We start from the raw sequence: 21,912 nt of genomic DNA, 5'->3' as shown, positions 1-21,912 counted from the left end.
TGCACTAAGGAGTTCTGTGTATACCTCTGGACTGACCAGATTTTTTCAGACTGTCCATGTTTATTGGTCATATTTCTGCTGTATTCCACAGGATCATTACTGTGATTTGTGTGGTACTTCACTATGATGATTTTATGATGTATGTCAGTAACTGATGGCGTACATGTCAGTTTCAGAAGAGCCTTCCTACACATGTCTGTTGACACAACCTCTGTTACTGTAGCAACATTCTACATTTATAACTGCAGTACTTACTTTACATTCCCTTGCACTAAGAGGTTGAGAGTTATGGTGCTGAGGTATGACTCCACTACATGTTATGTGCATATGTTTTTATATATATATATATATATATATATATATATATATATATATATATATATGTGTGTGTGTGTGTGTGTGTGTGTGTGTATGTACATGTATACATATATCTACATATATATATATATATATATATATATATATATATATATATCCATATCTGTTATGTGTAAACATGAGTGTTGTATATACCTTCTCAGATGTATCCCACCATATTTATCTGATATGTGTATATTTAGATATAAAAACATGACTGATTCAACACTATTTTCACTAACAAGTAGTAAACAATTGTAGTAGTCAAAGCAGTTGTTCACTACTATTCAGTACGCATACTGAATGAAATATTTGAAAAAGCAGCTGACACTTTTGCAGCTTACATGGCTTAGTGGTTGTAGACCCGCGGTGGTGGTGCTGCGATAGCGTTGTCGCCTCACAGTAAGACGCTGTCCGGTTCGATTCTCAGCTAGAGCGTCTTCTGTGTGGTGACATGCGTGAATGGGCGTACCTTCGTTGAAGGTTTTGCGTCAGGCCTGGCAAGCCAGTACGTAAAAATCAACTGCTAATCATTAGCAGATCGGAGTTCCACTGTGGCGCCCCCTAACTGGGAAAAGCTGAAAGACACAAACAAACATGGCTTAGCGGTTAAGTGCTATAACTATAGTCTAGAGGGTTCTGGGTTCAAGACATGCAAGGACTGTTTATGTTGTTGCTAGGCAGAACAAGGACTGTTGGATACAGAGTGGTTAAGGCAGTTTTGAGCAGCTTTAAGTGGGTTTGTCCGGGTTTGTGCGAAGCTAAGATGAGCTAACACATGGTTAAATGTACAGGCATTTAAACTGTGTGGGTTTGTCTTACCGGCGCTTACCAATGCACAAATCTGGTTAGGTGTGATAACTACTGTTTACCTATTCTGTGTTTGAGCATATGTCAATTGGTTTGCCCGCCGCTCAGCGATGGTAATACATTGTTAAACATATAGTCACTCTACTAAATGTTAAGTTTGAATAAACAAGCATAGATTATGCAGCTCAGGTGGTGTAGTGATATCGTCTCTGACTGCAGTGTACAGGATCTTGTGTTCAAGACCTAGGGCTGCTAGCTTTTTCATTAATGTTAAATGACCGAACTGAATGATAAGTTACGCAAAGCAAGCACAGCTTGTAAAGCTCTGATGGTGTAGTGGTATGGTTGCTGATTGTAGCATAAAGGGGCCTGGTTTTAAGACTTGGCAGGGCTGATTAAGTTTATTGCTGGCCACAACAACAGCTGATGGTGAAAGGATAACTAAGGCACTTTAAGTGGGTTTGCCTGATGCTAAGTGTTGCTAAAATATGGTTACTGCATTTTAGCTTTGCTTAGTGGCACTTACTCCTGCTAACCCCCATGCTAATTTCTTTGAAAGAAAAGAAAAAGGGGTGAAAGGAAAGTGGTGAAAAAAGGGGCACACAGAGGGAAAACAAGATGAAAGATGGATAGGGATGTGCAGGATGGAAGTAGGGAAGGTGCATAGGTGTTCATTTCTCCTACAGCAACAGCTGTGCATATGTATTGAATTTGGAGGTGAATTTGGATACTCATATCCCTGATAGTGGGGTGAGGGCAACAGTAATGTGTTGCCTAGGCAACTGGACAAGATTACGTGTCCAGTGGATATGTCTGCAAAATAGACAGCTATGTATGGGGTATAATTTTTTGTGGGAACAGATTGCCTTTTTTTTTTTAAGGTGTGAGTGGGTTGTTGGGGAAGGATAGTAGGTATAAGTGGGGAGGGAGGTTGAGTAGGAAAACAGACAAGACAGCAGACAGAAGTGGTGTATGACACATGAGGGGGTGAACACCTTGAAGGGGAGGATGTATGGGAATTGGAGGCACATGATCCCACAAATGGATACTGTGAGACTGAGGTCGCCATCCATGGGCAGTCACCACTGTACCTTCATGGCCCTAAAGGTGGCTATTCTGGGGGCTGAGCAGGAGGGATGGGCTGACCCTCAAGATGCACTACGCGGCTCTCAAGCTGGCATAGCTGAGCTGCAAATTCCTTTTGCATCTCTCTACGCACCAGACCCCGGACCTGACATCGGATGACTGGCTCCTGTCCGCGCCTGCTCCAAGGGGGGGGCGAGCCTCATCCCCTGAAGTGGTTCCACCCATGCGTGGTGCAGGACCAGCAGATGAAGAGGATCTGGGGTGGGACCCAGATGTGCTGGGGCCCGGTGCCATGGCCAGATGAGGCGGGACAGGCAGATCTGCTGGGATTGTCCTTCCCAGATAAGCTAGGGTCTTGACTGATTACAACAAATGTTGGTTAGTTATGAACAATACAATGCCCAGAATTAGTTATAACAGCATGCATGGGTGTTCCAATAGACACCATAACACAATTTTCAATCAGTTGCATAGCAAACAGAACACATGCAGATATGGAACCACAGTGGATATTACAGCAGCATGCAGGTTACACTGATAGCAACAGGCCACCAATGATTTCATTTTAACAGGGAAAAGCAATAAACAGACATTAAAATATTGGCATAACAATGGGGAACATGTCCCAACAGTAGGTTTGTTAAAAACATACCATTTAATTTTTGGTTGTATTATTGTTGCAGATAGGATGGGGGTGAGACAGAGAAATGAACAACTATTTATTACATTGCTCACAACTGTTCTGTACATTATAGTCTACTCAGTACTCTCCAGATATGACCTGAAATTACAGACACCTATGGGCTTGGGGCTGACCAGTGTGTGTTGTACACAGTTATCAGTTCAAACATTGTACACCTAATATACAGCTGTACTTACCTGCTGGACCTGTGGAAAAAACTGGATTAACACTAACTGACTGTTTCTACACATTAACAGGGTTCGGCTTTGATATGTGCAATCATACTGCATGTGTGTGTGCTAATGTCATAGTCTACCTTCATTTTTGTACAACACCATGGATGCTGGGGACAGTGACCAATAGCCGTGACAGCGTGACACTTGAGGGACATTTTTTGGGGAAAACTAAGCGGTCTATGTACTTCTCTTGCTGTCATCTGCAGCCTTGGGCTTGGCCAGTGTCTGTTCTACACACTGTATAAAAGACACATTCTACGGTTAATATCCAGTCTGCCTTACCTGCTGAAGCTGTGGGAAAATGTGTGTTTACACTACCTGACTGCTTGCAATAATACTCAATATTCTTGTGTGAAAATATACAGACAGCTTAGTACCACTCCCAGGATTCAAACCTTGCCACTTTGTTCAAAAAGTAGTCACAATGCTGATGTTTATCAGAACAAGTTATCAAGGAACTGATATTGCTTGTGTGAGTGTTTTCTACCTATTAGTCCGTGATTTGACCAATCTGACCTTGTACTTCTGACATTCCTGCATGGCAGACAGTTGTTCTACTGCGTATTCACACTTTCAGATATTATATTACAGGAAACAAGGTTTAGCAAGCATTTCTAATATTCAGCTATCATAGCATAGTGCAGGGTAACTTTGTTATGCTTAATCTGTTGTACAAGACTTGACTGTTTGCCACATGAACCTCAGATATTTAATGCTATCAGAGACATATTTGCTGTACAAAAGCTGTACACATTTCCAATTCCTACTAACACATTGCAAATAAAACACAACAGTCCAGAGTTGTATAGGTTTATTGACAGGTTATCACTATTTTATGTATATCACTAGCATTATCTGTGGTCATTTCAGTTTTGTTTGGTTCAAACAATGCACATATTACAGCACTGACAGGTGATATTCTACTACGTTCAATTATACTGCCAGCTTGATCAGTACTCACAAGCCTCGTGGTGCAGCCTTTGTAACCTGCTGCCATGTGCCTCCACATTTGAAGCCCTCTCAGCTGCAGCTGTACAGGAGACAGAGAAACATTTATGACTACCTATCCATCACATACACAGCCTGGACTATCTTAAACAACAATTGATACTGATACTTACACACTACTGGGGCATTCCCTGCCTGAGCATCTTGTTCCCACTGGTCCAGAAGGTCCCTCTTTCTCCTCTTGAGATCAGCATAGTAATGCCAAACCTGGTCACCAGTCCAAAGGATCCCAATAGCACTGGTGAGTTCACAGGCAAGATGGTCCCAGGCCTCTGATTTATATTCTGAGCCTTGGTACTGGCCCTGCAGCAGTCTCAAATCATGGTTTTCAACAAGGAATCCAACCATGACCCTGGACTCCAGAATGCCCAGCGCTGCAGACAAAAGCAAACACCTTCTCCTACTCCAGCCATGGTGCCTACAGTGATGAGCTCCTACTTGTTATGGACTGTATTCCTGCCTACAGGGTTTAAATAGGGCCGGTTTCCCACACTTTGTCATGATTGATTACTTTTGAAACTGCTGAGCTCAGTTAGGTTACAGGCAAACCTGCTTAGCTAAGGTTGACAGTTCTTAAAGGGGCGGGTTCAGCACTGCTTATCACTGGGCAAATCCACTTAGCTTGGTTACTCACTGTTTAGCAGTCATGTTTAAGCAATGCTTACAACCAGTAAGTGTGGCTGTGCTATGCTTGGCATTGCTTACATTTAAATTTTATAGACTATCAGCTGTGTGGGAGTAATTCATCATTCCTGACATCATATTATTTTGTTTACCTTCCCTAACATCCCACTCTGTGTTTTCATGACATTTATTCCTGTGTGACTATCTGTATGGGGCATTTGTGTTTATATGGGGGTTTCCCACCTTTATTACACTGACATCTCACATCTGGCCCTAATACACTGCTCTGGTTGCAAATATAAATTATTTACTACATAACTATACTTAATAATGACATTTGTGGTGATTTCACATACAAAATATAAATGGCATCAGTGGGGCTAGAACCCTACCTGGAAAGCATACATACTAACCACTACGCTATTCCAGTACTGCTTACTGTGCATGTGTATTGCTATTTAACTTATTGGGCTGTTTCAGCTCGACTAAGCGTAGCTAAGCAGCGGGCATACCCACGCAGCTACACTTAAATTTTTTGCTGATGTGAAAAAAAAAAAACATTACGGACATTTTAAGTATTTCTCTTGCAAACTTTATGGCTGTTATACTAACAGGTTTTGTATTTCCATGCATTTTCTGACAGGTATGACATCTGCACTTCAAATTCTCTGTCATTGTTTTCTAACTTCATTCTTTAATGCTTTGCCACTATTTTTACAGTGGCCACTACACTTTTATTTTACAGCCGTACACTATACGGCATTTTGGCCACATCTCTGATGTTCAAAGAGCAATCTCACTCTTTTTTCATTGCTGTACATCAATTCTGTTATGCAGGGGGCATGTATCTTGTGAGACCACTGCTCTCAGACACACCCACTGTGCTCGTACATTTTTCCATGTATGTATTGCAGCACGGCAGTGCGCCTTCATACATATGCATGGCGTGCTGCTGTGCTATACGGGAACAGTACGTTCCATACAGGAATAAGCTATTCCTGTATAGGTGTTTGCTGAATCCTGGGGTCTAAATATAGATTCTACAATCAGAAGTCTACAGATAAACTCAGACACACAGAATTATGCATGTGTGTAATAATTATACATTATTTGAAGCACAAAATTCTGCAGATAGAATCCAAAACGTGAAATTCTATAAACTGAATTCAATAAATAGACTTCAAAACATAGTGTAAAACATGGAATTTAAGGAGAATAAAGCAAAAAAGTAATTCTAAAATTAAAATTCTACATATAGAAGCTTAAATACAGAAATCTAAATATTGAAAATAAGAACAGGAATTCATAGCATACAAGTCTTTAATAAAATTCTTAACACGGAGTTCCACAGACTGAGTTTTGAAAACAATAACCATATACAATTTTGCAAACGTGATTCCTTACTTACACCTTTTATAGCACAGAATGCTACAAATATTCTAAAATGAGAATTTTACAAAACAATTTGAAACTCAGAAATCTAAACTGAATTCTATAGAAACAATTTTAAACAATCAGTCCCACTAATAGAATTCTAAACATAAAAATCTAAATGTTAAATTCTATATGTAAATGTTAAATAAAGAATTAAAACAACAGAATTTTAAACAGATAATTACAAATAATGCTGTTATAGACATATCCCAGGATTTAATAAAATCTGTGTAGTCACTGTGTAGAGCCTGCATGGAATGTATCCATGTACACAGCCACGGCCCACCTCGGCAGCGTACCATGCATATTAATGATGGCATGCTGCCAAGGGAAAGCATAGGAACAGGGATATTGAATCAGTGTAGGGAGAAGTGTAGAGGCTACCAGTGGTTGTAGATGTGTACAGGGTGAGGTTCCCTGTACTGCTCCTCACTACTGTTGAAATGCTGTGAATTGGGTCAAGTGTGTAATATTTTATTTTACTTTTTTTTTGTCCATTTTTTGTATGTGTGGCATGGCACCGAGCAGAGCAATGTGAAGCTGTGCTTGAATATAGACAGCTGACACCTCCCAGACATCTAAAAATAGATACAGGATGTCATTAATTATTTATGTCTGGGTCTATTTAAGCATGTTTGCACGGCACACCACAGTGCTTACCAATGCTAACAGGTAGCCCAGTAGTATATGTGTGAAGGTGCACTAGCTTTCATAATAATCAAGTAGCTAAATGGGTAGAGATACAGCCTAATGCTTAGTAGGTCCTGGGTTTGCCCATAGCAGTGATAAGATGTGTATAATTTAATTTATTATATATGTTTAATTTTAAAAACAAATTTGTGAAATATGGCACTGAAAGGTGTGCTGAACACTGCTTAAACATGCTAATGGCTACTTTCATTTGTGCAGTGCTAAGTTTAACTAAAACCTCAGTTGTGCAAGATTTCACACTGCTTAGCTGTGCTTAGCTGGTTTGTGCAATGTTAAGCAATGCGGTGCTTTTTTGACTGTTGCCTAATGACATGTAAGGGCAGGAAAACAGCCTATATTAGGTGCAATAGGTGGGAACAGTGCAATAGTCTTTGTAGTCTGATCAACTGGTGATATGGCAGGTGGTGATGGTGAAGGTGTGCGCTTTCAGGTGCAGAGATGGGGTGTCCAGGAGTCTAGGTTCTTTGTTGGGTTCCTGGTAAAAAATCATGAACCCAGACTGCTGCAGGGTGATTTCCAGGGCCTGGAGTTTAACGCAGAGGCCTGACACCAGTTGGCCAGGGAACTCACCAGTGTTACTGGCATTCCTCACACAGGTGAGCAGTGTCACCACCATTATGATGACCTGAAGAGGAAGAAAAAAGGGGAATCTTGCACACCTGTGTCCAAGAAGCTAGAGCTGGGAATGCCCCACAAATATGTAAGTATGTTTTCCACTGTTTTACCAATATGCAAGGTGAATGTCTGCAAAACTGGTATACATAGTGGTGTGCTTCTCTCCCAACAGCTGCAGCTGAGAGGGCTCACAATGTCAGGTTGCATGCTGGGCACCTAGCCAGATTGCACCATGAATGTGTTATGTACAGATTTATTATACTAACTGTAGTATAATAAGCAAGAAAGAGTAAAGTATTTACTGCACTAAAATATACACAATAAAAAATGTAGTGCAATAAATGGGCAAGTAGAAATGTAGTGCAATAAATGGGCAATTAGAGCTGTAGTGCAATAAACGTACAATAACTGTAATGCAATAAACAATAAACAATGCAATAACAGTAAGCAAAATGGTGTACAGCAGGATTGTGTTGTCATAACCATTGTAGTAGAGCTGTGTGCATTGCTTGTCTATGGTAAGGTTGCTGCAGTCAAGTGTAACACTGTAATAGCTGTAGAATGCAAAACGAATAGCTTGCAAACTGTATTGTTTAACTCATACTATGATCCAAGGCTGTCTCCAGGCCAATATCAGTCACATAGTGTTCTCTTTTCATCCTACTTTTAGGTAATAAAAGTATATAGGTGAGGTAGCCCACTCTATGGGCAGATATTGTGTGGACTTCACAGACATTTATTAGCAATACCAATAAAGTGTTAAGCAGCATTGCTGGTTTCTACAGAAATCTGTTTTAATAAATGCAGTATGACTGTATTCCATGCATGTGTGTTCTACTGTCACTGCAGTCAAGTATAGCACTGTAATAGGTCTAGAATGCAAAATGAATTCAGTCACATAATGCTGTTTTTTCTCCCACTCCAGGAAAAATGGTATATGGTTGAAGTAGCCCATGCATGAGCAGATATGATTGTGCTAACATTTCACAGACAGTTATCAGCAATACTAATAAAGTGTTAAGCAGCATTGTTGATTCCTAAATACATCAGGCTATATATTCCCAGAATGGCAGTATTCCATGCCTGTCTGTACTAAGCTGTTGCAGTCAATGTTAAATTTTTTGCAGATGCCCCCTGCAGTCACATCTATTGGGTTCTATTCCCATGTCTGTCAACTAAGGCATGACAGATGTCTAGGTCATGTACTGTACACATATATACCTCTCAAGTGTCATGATTTCATGTAATGTGAGTAAAACTGCCTAATCCGTCTGTAACAGGATTAGCAGAAAAATGGTTTCCTGGAATGCAATGTAGTACCAAATCTGTTTACAGAACACCTTGCTAGTTATAGAAGTCCACATTATGTGAAATTATTCTGTGTACTTGTATTTGTTATTGCTCAGCCCATACTGACCCATGCTAACAGCTTGAGAGGTATGTATGCGCTACATCAGCTATATCAGAATTGTAGCCAGTAATCCAGACAAAGAGGAGATTGCCAGCACAAACACCACAACACTCACATCACATAGCCAAGCACAACACACCCACACACACATATGCGAAGGTCCTCAAAAAAAATGTAACTAAACAGCAGAGACCTCCAAAACACACTCACAAACATTCCACAAACAACACTAAACATATCACACACAGCAGACAACACACCAGTGTCTCACAAACACAGCCCATAAGGCAAAACAATAAACTATCACAGCCCACAAGGCATAATAAACCAAACACACTAGTCATTGGTGACTCATTTCTGAGACACACCGATGTCCCCCTCACCAGGCTTGACAAGGAAAAGGGCATGGTCATTTGTCTGTCTGATGCCAGAATCTGCCACATCATGCATGCACTTAAGTCTCTGCACAGCAAGTACAGATATGACTCTGTCATTGTACATGTTGGTATGAATGACTTAAGACGTACCTTCCTGGACTATATGAAGAGAGACATGATTGATCTCTGAGTATGTGTTCCAGGCAGGCATGACCCTAGCCCTAAGCACCATCTTAGCTTCACTAAGAATAATACCACAATATCAACAAAAAATAATTGACTTTAACAATTGGCTTAGTTTATGGTGTTATTCCAAGGGGATCCAGTATCTGTCCACCTGGGATGACATGATCAACAGGCCTTGATGCTTTCCAGAGATGGCCTTCACCTGTCACCACTGGGTTTCCAGATCCTGACCAAGGCTTTATCCTCCCCCATTGTGCCTTTTTTAGGCAATGTCCCAAAGACAAACCTTCCAACATAAAAGATTTGTCAAAAAGCAAATTGAAGGTCATGCTGCTTAATGCTAGGAGCCTAAACCTGAAAATGGACTCACTGGAAGCCCTCCTTGCAGTGAAAGATGCTGATGTCTGTGTGGTCACATAAACTTGGTTCAGGGCTGTGCAGAGCACCATTGTATTACCAGGCTATACCTCATTCCACACATTCTATCCCCAAAATGAGGTAGGAAAGACTAAGGGTGATGAAGTCTCTATCTTCATCATGGGCAGGCATACCTCCAGACTGGTTTGCCAACATGACAAACTGGAACTACTCCAAGTACAACTGACAGTTAGCAAGACACCCATCCAAGTTATAGCTAGCTATAAACCTCCCCCCATGACTCAGGACACACACTCCTCTTACCTGGATCTACTGGACTCCATCAAGGTACCCCCTAACACCCTGATACTTGGTGATGTCAACTACTCCACCAGAGACTGGGTGAACTACTCTTGCACTAATGCACTGTCTCAATGATTCCTCTACTTCATCAATTCTAATGCACTAAACCAGCTCATCTTATCCCCCACAAGGGGAGATAACATTCTGATCTTGGTTTTCACCAACATGGGGTGACTGCTGCACCACTCCCATAGTATGTCCTTCCCTGGTTAGATCAGATCATTGGACTGTCTCATTCAAAGTTTCTATCCCACTCAACCCCCTCCCCAGCTGAAATCAAGCTAAAAAAAATCTCAAAAGCTGACTACAACCTCCTAAGGAAGGGTATATGTAGCTTCATACCACCATCCTTCCCAGAGGGTGCCGACAACTATGATGAACAGTACACCAATGCAGTTTACAAGCACCTATACAACTGCATGGACTCAGCCATACTCAATAGAACTAAAACCTGCTACTCAAGGAAACACACACCTGTTTGGTGGACATCTTCTATCAACAGGCTTTACAACAAAAGGAAGAAATTTTTGTCCAAAGGTAAAAGAGAACAAATTCCAAATTGGAAAAACTCCTTCCTTGGCCTCAACAAGCAAATTAGATCACTAGTGAAAATCTTCAAGGCCAATTATGGATCAAAACTAGCCTCCATAACAAAGGGAAACCATAAAGTCTTCTTCAGTTACATCAGGCACCTCCATGGCAAAGTCCAGATTTGTTCCGAATTTGTACTTAACAATATCAGTTACACTAATCTTGTTGACTTAGCCAACCTGCTAGCAGATAGGTTCAGTGCAAACTTTATCCCCTGTCCCCACCCAAAGGCACTTTCAACATCCCTGATACTTGTTCTGCACCTCACATCTCCATAGATCAAGTGTTACAGGCCCTATCCAAGGCAAAAAGCACAGCTTCCATGGGACCTGATAATATCCCAGGATGTATTCTGCACCATATCCAGCAAGAACTGGCTTCACCATTGAGCACCCTTTTCAAGCACAGTCTAAGTACTGGCTTCATTACAGCAGAGTGGAAAACCAGCATTGTAATCCCCTTGCACAAAGGTGGTGCCACTACTAACCCTGGAAACTATCGCCCCATTAGCTTGACAAGTCTGATCTGTAAAGTCATGGAGCATATTAATATGGATCTCATAAACAAGGACATAGACAATCTCCAAGCACATGACCCAACCCAGTTCAGATTTATCAAGGATAGATCTTGCCTTTTGAACCTGGTTGACTTCTTTGAGACTGCCACCAAGGCACTGGATGAAGGAAAGTCAGTACATACAGCTTACCTTGACTTGGCCAAGGTATTTGACACAATCCCCCACTCGGGCATCATTGAAAAGCTAACACAAATTGCCGTAAATCCCTGTCTCATCAGGTGGGTGGCCAACTGGGTCACCGGCAGGACCCTCAAAGTCAAAATAGGTGCCTCCACCTCTGATAACAGACCTGTCACTAGTGGAGTTCCCCAAGGATCTGTCCTGGGACCCCTACTGTTTGGCATCTATTTCTCGGAGGTACAAGAAATGACAAAAGTCCTGTGGCTGACCAAGTTTGCCAATGACTGTAAGTTGGGTGCTGTCATTGACTCTCCAAATGATGTAAACATACTGCAAGAGGGTCTCACAGCAACTAATGACTGGTGCCAAAGTCATGGCATCGAGCTAAATACAAAAAAAATGTATCATCATATCATTCGGCAAAACCACAACCCCTACTGATTATCACATCAACAGCAACCACCTAAGCATGCAACCTGTGGTGAGAGACCTGGGCTTGCAGGTTGATAACAACCTCACATTTGACCATCATGTAGTGGCAGTGGTCAGAAAGCCTTTTACTTGGTTGTAAAGGGATTGCATCCAGAAAAAAGGAGGTTGTTATCTCTCTATACTCCTCCCTCATTAGACCAATAATTGAGTATAATGCACCATTTGGGATGTACCTCTCCAAACATCTGCACCAACTGGAAAGGCCACTGAAATATTTCACAAAGAGAATCCATGGCCTCCAACACCTGCCCTATGCAGACAGGCTCAAATCACTAACACTGTACTCGGTATCATACAGATTGCTCAGGAGTGATCTGTGTCTTGTCTACAAGGCAATCTCCGACCCTGCCCTACTAGAGATGCTCCATATCTGTAAGTCTAGCTCCTCACACACTACCCACTCAAAAAGTCTGATTCTAATATGTGACATTAACAAAACCTGCTGGAGAGACAGGTTTGTCTCCCAGAGGCTGCCCCATCTATGGAATAGACTTCCCATATTCGTCAAACAGAGCACCTCAGTGACCTTCTAAAAGCGCAACCTTAATGAGTGGATAGGTAACCACAAATTTGTCCCAGGGATTCTGCCTGTTTCCCTCATTGACAGGGGTGACAGGAGCTGACTGAGGTTTATTTTTGGGGATAAACTCTTGGCTAGGCTTGTAAGGGCCCCAGGATCATTGGCCTAGTAACTTCCTATGATCCTATGAGGCCTAGTGATAATTAGGGGACACATACTATTGGACTGGGTGTCTGTAGTCCCATGTGGATGTTACAGCTGTCCAAATAGCCCACTATATTTCCTTGCATAAATGCAGCAGATCCATACATACAATACCATATTACATTAATCCTGACAAGCAGTGTGTGGGGTAGAGACTTACCTTGCGATTGCAACAGTTGACAGAATTGTAGTTCAGGGCTGACTCTGTGTGTTGCAAACAGTACACAGCCAATACATGGATAGGTACAGGTTGTGTGGTTTGCCTGGCATCTACAATTATACTATATGTATGTGAGTAGGAGTAAGGTGTCAGTTCCTAGGGCCCTAGGTTGTCAGTGAATGTGCTATGTGTTGTCTCTTAACCAAAGCCAGGGCATACTGGGCACACTTATGCCTGCCTATAGGGACATCATCGGGGGAGGCTACTCCTCCGAGTCCTCCTGTGAGTGTGGTTGTGGTGACCTAGGCAGTGGTGGGAGGCTGTGTATCCCTTCCCTTTTCTAATTCTGCTGCAGCTGTTTCTGCAGGATCATACTGTGTAACATGGCCCATACTGTGAATATCTGTGCACATGTGGTTGGAGTATACTGCAGGGCTTCACCAGATATATCGAGGCACCAGAACCAAGACTTCAAAAACCCAAATGCATGGTCTATGATGTTCCTAGTTTGCACCTGTGCGTCATTATGGTGTTCTTCAGTGGGTGTGTGTGCATTTCTGATGGGTGTCATCATCCACGGTTTCAGTGCGTAACCAGCATCCTCCAGTAAATGGCCATTTGGGATGTTCCCCCAGCAAACATCTGTTGCAGCCATGATGCATACCAGATATGGCAGTTGTGATAACTGCCAGTGTTGCCAGCACACATATTCATGATAATTCCCTGGGCATTGCACATGACCTGGCAGTTGATGGAGTGGTACCCCTTGTGATTGGCATAGATTCTACCCTCCTCACCAGATGATGACTTGATGTGTACATAAGTCCAATCTCTGGCACCCAGTACCTCAGGGTAATGTGCTACATTGTATAAGTGTTCCATATTGCTGCCCCTCACCTCAGGGGTGAGGAGAAAAGAAATGTGGTCACTGTGATGTGGTAGCACGGTATCTAGGAATTGGTGGAGTACCCTAGATGCTGATGCCTTTGAGATCCCCATTATGTCCCCAGTTGGTCTTTGGAAAGTACCTGTAGCTAGTATCCTAAGGGCTACACGTACATTTGTTTCCACTGGGATGGGCTCCCCTCTGTTGGTTCTGAGTCTGAGATGAGGGCAACAGAGCTCAGTGAGTTCTTGTAGTATGTCCCTGTCCATCTTGCAGGGCTCTACAATCTCCAGCTAATGCAGCCCCTGAAAAGTTGCTCTGGGCCTGAACACTCTTCTCCTTATCTGTCTAGGCCTACTGCCAGCAGCAGCAGCAGTAGCACTGACTTCAGCATCTAGCACATAGAGATGTAGCAGACCTACATCAGTCCCTACCATTCTTTCAATTAAAATTCCCAAGTCTGTACTGCAATGGTGCAGAGTATTGGAGAAGAATCAGATTGTAGGGTGCATGCATACTTTATACTGCTCTTCTGTAGGCGCTGACTCTGTGATTGGCTACCTATGATTCATTGCTCCTGTCTAGTATAATCATTAACATAATTTAATGGCCCTAGTTTAAGTTAAACAGGGGTCAAAACTAATTAATATATCATTGGCTTTTAGATACACTCAGCACTGAGTCGTGCCAGGTAAAAAAGCTTAGTGCTTAGTACTCACACCCCATTGATTTCCATGCTCAGTATAGCAGTGTGCTGCACAAACACATGGAAACATGCTCCCCTTAGCTGAACATTGATTACAAGTTAGTACACACACACCCCTGAAAGGGCACGCTCAGCACTTCTGTGTGCCATGCAAACAGACGCAGCTAAGCTGAAATAAGCTTAGAAGTTATTGGACATACCCTCCCCTGATGTCAGCTACCATCTCTATAAATGCCAACATAGTTCCCTGCCTGCACAGAGGGGATAAGCGGACACGATTATCCCTTTATGCTATTCAGTAACTCCACCTCATTTGCATAGGGATCCATGCTCACAGCCTTGAAACTACATACTTCAAACCCCTACCGCGTTAGCAACAGCATCAATGCACCATTGCAGATAGTACACACAGGGTCCTGAAATACATTTCTGTCACATAATATTAATTTTGTTTTTCCCCAATTTTTTTTTATTTGTTTATAAAGCATGTTTGTATACTGCGGCACACCGCACAAACATGCCCAGATTATTAAAAATAAAATAAATTTAAATTAATTTATTTCCTTTAATATTTCAGACACATGTAGGATAGTTTCACTCCATTTCTATCCATCTATCTACATTTTTACAACTCCTTTTGTCTGTCTATATTCCTGTACACGGAATTTTTCTGTGTATAATACAGACACTGACACAGGGTCTGCAGAGTTGCCTGTCTGCTTGCTGGATCACTCTACGTGCCTCATTTGCATGAAATTCACCTGCTTATGAGGTGATTTGTATGCAGCGGAAATGTCTGTGTTGACATGTTTGTGCGCACCACTCAGCAGGGCTTACTGAATCTAAAAATATTTGCGCCCATGTTAGCAGCACAGCACAATGCCTACACAGAAAAAAAATATAGGCTTTATTACATTTCCCCCAACAGCATTCTATTGATAGAGGTATTGAAACAGAAAAATACAGCTAGATGTCTTTACACAAAATACTGCAGTTAAAATTCTAAACAGAGTTCAATAGAATGCATTCTAGACATTGAATTCTAATGGTAGAATTCTAAACATTATGCAGTAGATATATTTATAGACAGAATTCTACAGATGGAAATATTTACGCAAAATTCTAAAGACAGAATTCTAGACACAGAACTCTACAGATATAGCTGTAGTCAAATAATTCTGCGGATACAATTCAAGCAGAAAATTTGATAAAAAGTAGTATACAATCTGAATTCAAAACACAGAATGCTAAACAGAGTTCTAGAGATAGAATTGTAGGGTGCAGTTACTGAAAAGGTTAAGCCTCAAACTGCTAAATTTTGAATGGGACACAGAAAAATGGAAAATAGCGAACAATAAGAGCATCAAAAATAAATGCATCAAATGGGCATAGTTGGCCAAAAACTAGGAAGTAACCTGATGCATAAGGTAAGTGAAGGGAAACCTTCTAAATTTGACCTATTCTCCACTGTAGTGTGATGTTGCAGTTGATATATATATATATATATATATATATATATATATATATATATATAGATATATATATGTATATATATATATATATATGTATATATATATATATATATATATATATATACACACACACACACACGCATATATATATATATATATATATATATATATATATATATATATATATATATATATAGATAGATATAGTTAAGGGGGTGTGGGGATGCAGCCCTCCACATAGGGTGCTTGTGTTTGCGATGTTGACCAACTATAGTCATTCGATGCATTTATTTTTGATGTTCTCATTGTTTGCTAATTTTCCGTTTTGCTGTGTCCTATTCGAAATTTAGCCATTTGAGGTTTATCCTTTTTGGTAGACAAACAGACACTAATTGCAAAGGAATACTCTATGAGTTGATGAAGGTTGAACTCTCTAGTGTCATTTGCTCAAAATTCAATATCCAAAGGAATGAAGCTTTTCTATAAGAAATCACTGTTGGCCAATTATGCCATTTTAGGGGCAATTCTCCCTTCTTTGAGTTGGTGTAACTGTGGAGTTGCCTGTGGTAAGAGATTTATACAATGAATTAACTCTGGGAATAACTCATCTGAGTAAGGGATATTGGCCACTTATGTTAATGAATTTGGCCAAAAGCTCATGTTCACCTATTACACTAGAAGTAAGTGCCAGAGAGTTTAGCAGACAGATAGTGTTAGTGGAGATGCAAATGTGTGTATACCTGGGGTTACATGTGTAAATGTATTTATGAATGTGTGTCACCTGTGAAGTCACACTAAATTGGTTAATTATAGGGTACAGTTAGTTTGCCTGAGTCTGTGTGTATGGGTGAATGGGAGAATATGTCCATGAGTGTGATGTGCTGTGGGTGTATGTGTGCATACGTGTGTGTGTGTGTGTGTGTGTGTGTGTGTGTGTGTGTGTGTGTGTGTGTGTGAGTGTGTGTGTGTGTGTGTGTGTGTGTGTGTGTGTGTGTGTGTGTGTGTGTGTGTGTGTGTGTGTGTGTGTGTGTGTGTGTGTGTGTGTGTGTGTGTGTGTGTGTGGCTGTGTGTGTCTGTGTAGGCAGTAGTTTGTAAAGCTGTATGTGTGTGTGTTGGGGGGGGTGGCTGTCACCTCCACATTCTCTTAGACTAAAGAAAAAAATCCTGTAACATTGGTGGGGGAGAACACTAGGCACCAGGGAAAACTATAGCATGTATTAAAAGCACTTAAAAACTAAAATAACTGAATCTGTTAGCATTAAAGAAGTGAAGCAAGTGGGAACACTAGACACCAGGGATAAATCTTTAATATGAATCAGAGTCACATAAAATGTTAATAGAACAAGTCTAGCATCACTATACACTTTATAAACAATAAGAATGAAACTCTAATGCTTGGAGTTATTGACTGACTGTAAATATCTCTGATATACGTGGACAAGGATAAAAAAGAAAAAGAAGAGACGTTGGGGATGCTCTATCATCACAGGGATGGGTAAGAGGTATTTTGGGTTTTGTGTGTGTGTGTGTGTGTGTGTGTGTGTGTGTGTGTGTGTGTGTGTGTGTGTGTGTGTGTGTGTAAATATGTTTGTGCATGTATGTGTTTCTGTGTGTGTTTGAATGTACGCATGTGTTTGGGAGAGTGAATAAGGGATGCCTGTGCTAACGGGATGTGTGGGCTGCCAGTATTAACTACCTCAGTAAAGTGAGAATAAAAAGCTTGTTGCTATATCGTGAGTACCTCCCACTCTTAGGACAGCACAAAATTGTAGTAATATAAGTATTGGGAGGGTACAGAGGCAGATATCAGTACCTTGCATAAACAGTGCAATCACCAGAAATATTCCAAAGATCTTATTTCACCACACTGGCTTTTATAAGATGTATCACTCTTGTCAAAGCCCTTCGGCACGATAACAGTAGACACTACCTCAGTCCACAGACGGTCTTCACCTCACTATGGATAATGATGGTAGACACTAGTATTTCTTTCCTTAAGAACTTTATTAGACAAGATAAAATAGGCTAGCGCTTTCACCCATGTCGTCTATCTTGCCACCTGCACGAACTGTCCTGCATTCTATGTGGGCAAAACGGATAGACGACTAAGGGACCGTATTAGAGATCATTTGTATAATATTAGAATAAAATCATCAAATAATGCCTTATCGAAACACGTCCTTGATACAACAATAGACCATGAATTTAAATTCATGGCTATACAAAAGAATTGTGTAACAATTAGACGTGGTGATATAGTAAATACAACTGAGGAGAACAAAATGAGATGGATTATTAGGCTTAGAGCGGACCACTCACTGGGTCTGAATGATAGAGTTCTTATCAAACCTGTGTTAAAAGCTAGGAAATTGAAAATTAATACATAGAATTAGATAATATTAATAGTTATGAAGCACTTTCTTTTTTTGCAATACGCATATATAAGTGCATAAAAATACATATATATATATATATATATATATATATACGTTTTTATTCAATTGCACCACTATACTTACACGTAATATGTACATATTAATAACAGGTACACATTTCGTGACATGTTTTAAACAAGTGATATAGGTGTGATGTTTTAAAAGGTTTTTAAAATGTTTTAAAATGCTTGAATTTAGTTGTGCATGTAATAATTCTAAATCCTGTATAAAAAATTTTTAAAAAGTTTTAAAATATATATGCAAAATTTGATAATATATCAATGATGTATATGGCTTAATTAAGTACAGCTTATGCTTCAAAGCATTAATTAAATATGCTAACGAAATTAATTATTGTGATGACAGGAAATGATCTCACTAACATAGCAGGAGATTGTATATAAATGCCATGAAAGTGATTATTTTTGTAACGGCCTGATGAAGCCTACAGGTGAAAGTGCTAGCCTATTTTATCTTGTCTAATAAAGTTCTTAAGGAAAGAAATACTAGTGTCTACCATCATTATCCATAGCGAGGTGAAGATCATCTGTGGACTGAGGTAGTGTCTACTGTTATCGTGCCGAAGGGCTTTGGCAAGAGTGATACATCTTATAAAAGCCAGTGTGGTGAAATAAGATCTTTGGAATATTTCCGGTGACTGCACTGTTAATGCAAGGTACTGATATCTGCCTCCGTACCCTCCCAATACTTATATTACTACCTCAGCAAAGTGTTGATTTACACTTACATTAGTTAAGAGCCATTTAGAAACATGAAAATGATCAGATAATGAGGTATTTTCTTACTTATTGCAAGAATTGTGTCTCTGAATCATATTCTTTTACATTGTGTAAATAGCCCCCTTTGACTGCAGCTGTTATCAACAATATAGGGTTCTTTCTGAATCCCTAGTAGATTTTCTGCACAAAACTCTACAGACAAAATTCTATGCATCTGAAAATTCTGAATTATGTGGACAGTGGTGGTGGTGCTGCGGTAGCGTTGTTGCTTCACAGTTAGATGTTGCCCATTCGATTCTCAATTAGAGCGTCTTCTGTGTAGCGACATATGTGAATGGGCGTTCCTTCATTGAAGGTTGTGCGTTAGGCCCGGCAAGCCAGTACATAAAAATCTACTGCCAATCATTAGCGGACCGGAGTTCCGCTGTGGCGACCCCTAACCGGGAAAAGCCAAAAGACACAAATTCTGAATACAAAATTCAACAGAAATAGCTATAATGAAGAGTTCTCCAGACAGCTAAATAAAAATTGAAATGACAAATTTGAAACACAAAACAAACAAAAAAAAATAACAGCTAAAGTTTTAAACACATATTTTTTTGATTAGACTTGGACAAATAGAATTCAAAATATAAATTCCACAGACTGAATTCCAAACACAGAATTTTGTCAATAAACATAAACATAGAATTCTGAAAAATTAATTCTATGGACAGAATTTTGATCATATCATTCTACAGGCAGAATTCTGAGGACATGATTATACAATCATCATTCTCCTAAGAGACTTCTAAACATAGTATACTACTGACAGAATTCTAAGCAGAGTTCTAATCACAGAATTCTACAAATTAATCATAGAGAAACCTAAGCACATAATTCTAAACAGAAAAATGTTGACAAATTAATTCCATAGAATTGTATCAATAAATTCCTTAAGAACTCTACAGATAAAATTATAAATCCAGACATCTAAATTAACAGTTATAGAGGAATTATGAATGCAGAATACTACAGATAGAATTTTTCGCAATGACATCTTCAGATAGAATTCTAAACACAGAATTCTACCTAGATAATTTTAAGCACAGCTGGGAAGATAAATACTGTGCCATTGAATAGGGCTGGAATGCGCTAGAATGGTACATCAAACACTTTGTGATTCATAAAGAGTGTTATACAATGGGTTAAGACGCTATAAGTAGTCCTATAGTATTGTATTGCCACAGTATTCCATATGTGGGAGATATCTCCAGATTATCACCAGCCCACCCTTTTACTTGATTTAAATAGTAATAAATAAATGTGAATATACTAGTCCCATGTCAACAAATTATGAGATCAGAATCACATATCAAAATTTGTCTTAACGGTAGAAGAGGCCAGATGCTTCCTGTTACAATGATGTGTTACTCAGAACTGTAGAGGTGAACAAGAGTGCCAAAGATTCCTTTGTAAACTCCTGTATGAAGATCTTTAGAAAAAGGTAGGAGCAAACTACATATGAAAAAATGGGAATTGTGGGGAACAATACATCAATACATACAGGGGAGGAATGAGGTTTAAAAGAAGGCAGGACTTAAATGATCTATGTAATGTTTGACTGAAAATGATTGAGTAGATTATAAGTAATGTATAATGTTTGCAACTGGGAGTGTGTCGATATGGTTTGTGATGTAAAATGATTGCAACTAGGATTGTACCAGTGTGGTTTGTTTTCATTTATATAAATGTATCATTGCTTATGACATAAGTGATGGTTTAATAAAGATGTTTCTTGTTTAAAAAAGGGGCAGCAATTGAATAATTTATGTAGTGTTGCTTAAGTTATATGATATATAGTAATATATGTGAAGCATAATGTTTGTTAATTTTAACTTGTTAATACAGTTTGATTGCTTTTATCTAAATGTAAATGTGCCAAATGTCACAAGTGATGATTCAATAAAGGTGTTTAAAAAAATCAGGTTTTTGTAGTAAAATGGTAGCAATTTTGCCATCCATGTGTTGCAGATCAAACCTACTGCCACAATCAAACTCAGCACCTTCACTTTACAGTTTATAAAGATGTCCTTCTGGATTGAGTCCCAAAATTAGTATATTATGGTAATGTACTCTGCCCCACAATCATGGAAAAGGAGGGTTAAAGTGTTAAGACTCAGTCCTTGCTATAATTATGTAAGACAGACAGCAGTCCTGGTGCACCTCCATTCACTAACTCCTGTACAAGATTCAGAAATAAGAAATTGTACCAATGCCCATAGCATGATTCCTGTAAATTAATCATGTGCAGGCATTACTATACCATAAATGTAGTGAACACATACTGTGCACTGCTTTATACTATATCATAAATCCCAGCAAGGCTTCTATAGAAATCTAAATATAGAATATCATAGACAATTTATGCAATTATGTGCACAGCATTCTAAAAGCAAATCTCTATACACAGCATTTGGGTATAGAATTCTAAACACAGAATACTTCAGACATATGTTCACACAAAGAATTCTACATATAGAAATATAAACAGAGAATTTTGAAGATAAGATTATAAGCAAGCATTCTACAGGTGTACCATTGTAGAGAAAAATGAGAGGTAGAAACTTGAGAGAGCATTCCACAGATAAACTATGACAGAATTCAGCAGATAGAATGCTAAACCCAGAATTCCACAGAAAGATTTATAGGCATAGAATTCTAAAGTCACAATACTAAGCACAGAACTCACACAGAGTTTTAAACAGCAAAA

The sequence above is a fragment of the Protopterus annectens genome, chromosome 5.part0 (assembly GCF_019279795.1).
Source record: "Protopterus annectens isolate FY-2018-M chromosome 5.part0, PAN1.0, whole genome shotgun sequence".
Taxonomy (NCBI): Eukaryota; Metazoa; Chordata; order Ceratodontiformes; family Protopteridae; genus Protopterus; species Protopterus annectens.
The sequence above is the reverse complement of the archived record's forward strand: the minus strand, read 5'-3'. Positions refer to the sequence as shown.